The sequence below is a fragment of the Arctopsyche grandis genome, chromosome 1, assembly GCF_051622035.1.
Source record: "Arctopsyche grandis isolate Sample6627 chromosome 1, ASM5162203v2, whole genome shotgun sequence".
NCBI lineage: Eukaryota > Metazoa > Arthropoda > Insecta > Trichoptera > Hydropsychidae > Arctopsyche > Arctopsyche grandis.
This window is the reverse complement of record NC_135355.1, coordinates 41,616,796-41,617,834: the sequence shown is the minus strand read 5'-3', so window position 1 is coordinate 41,617,834 and position 1,039 is coordinate 41,616,796. Positions and strand designations below refer to the sequence as shown.

Sequence of the window (1,039 nt, the reverse complement as noted above, 5' to 3'; positions counted from 1 at the left end):
GGCGAAGCCCTTAGGGCACACACAAACACTCACACACACACACACACACACATTCACTAATCATTTCGAACGGGTTGGATTGCTAAGTGTATAATGTGCCACTTTTATTACATACCTCTTATACAGTTCACATTGTTTTCGTGTAAGTGGTAATTTTTTATATCTCTTATCTCTTATCCGATCGTTTTCATACTTTGCCATATTGCTCATTTTGGTCATAAATATATACTTTATTATGATTAATATTTCATGCGCATTTTACCTTACATTATACATTATAACTTTATATTTATTCGTGTTTCAATTCCTTTTCGAAACCACCCGTTGAAATCAACGGGCACAACACTAGTACCTTATATAAGAACCAGCCGCAAATACAAAACATCTATATACATATATATGTATGTATGTTTGTATGTATGTATGTATGTTTACATAAGTTAGGTTAAGGCCTCTGATTTCGTTTGATATTTTTTTGCCAACTTTAAATTCTTATAAATTTTATATTTTAATATCACAAAGCCTTGATTAAAGCCTTTAACATTTAAACACTCCTTTACGAATTATCCGCTTTCTAACATTGAGAAGTGAATTTTTTATTGTTTGAGCTAGGGAAATTATAATTTTACTAGCGAATTTAAAAAAAAAATTGATTCTTACTTACATATGTATGGATGTACATAAATTATATTAAAATAGAGAGAAAAAATACAAAAGAATTTGTCAGAAGTGGGATTCGAACCCACGCCCTCAGAGAGGACCAGAACCGCTCGCTCTGCGTTTACAGCAGATAAGGTGAACCTTGAGTCTGGCGCCTTAGACCGCTCGGCCATCCTGACGCTTGCAAACTCTCTTCTAATTTTCAACCACAAACACATCACAACAACATTTCATCATTCACAACCCAATGACCTATTATTGAAAACAATCTATTTTCATACCAACACCTGTTTTCATTTTCGCGCACACCAAAATATCCATACACCGCGCTTTCGCTTGCCAACATACAAAATTCGGGTGTGACCAACCCATGACTTTA

At 34.3% G+C, this 1,039-nt stretch overlaps 1 non-coding gene across 1 annotated transcript; it reads right to left on the bottom strand.

Annotated features, from left to right (window-relative positions):
- Nucleotides 1-721: 721 nt before the first annotated feature.
- Nucleotides 722-839, bottom strand: TRNAL-CAA (transfer RNA leucine (anticodon CAA)). The gene is made up of 2 exons: nt 802-839; nt 722-766 (listed from the first exon to the last, which is right to left on the bottom strand). It is a non-coding gene; the product is annotated as a tRNA-Leu (tRNA).
- Nucleotides 840-1,039: the final 200 nt, after the last annotated feature.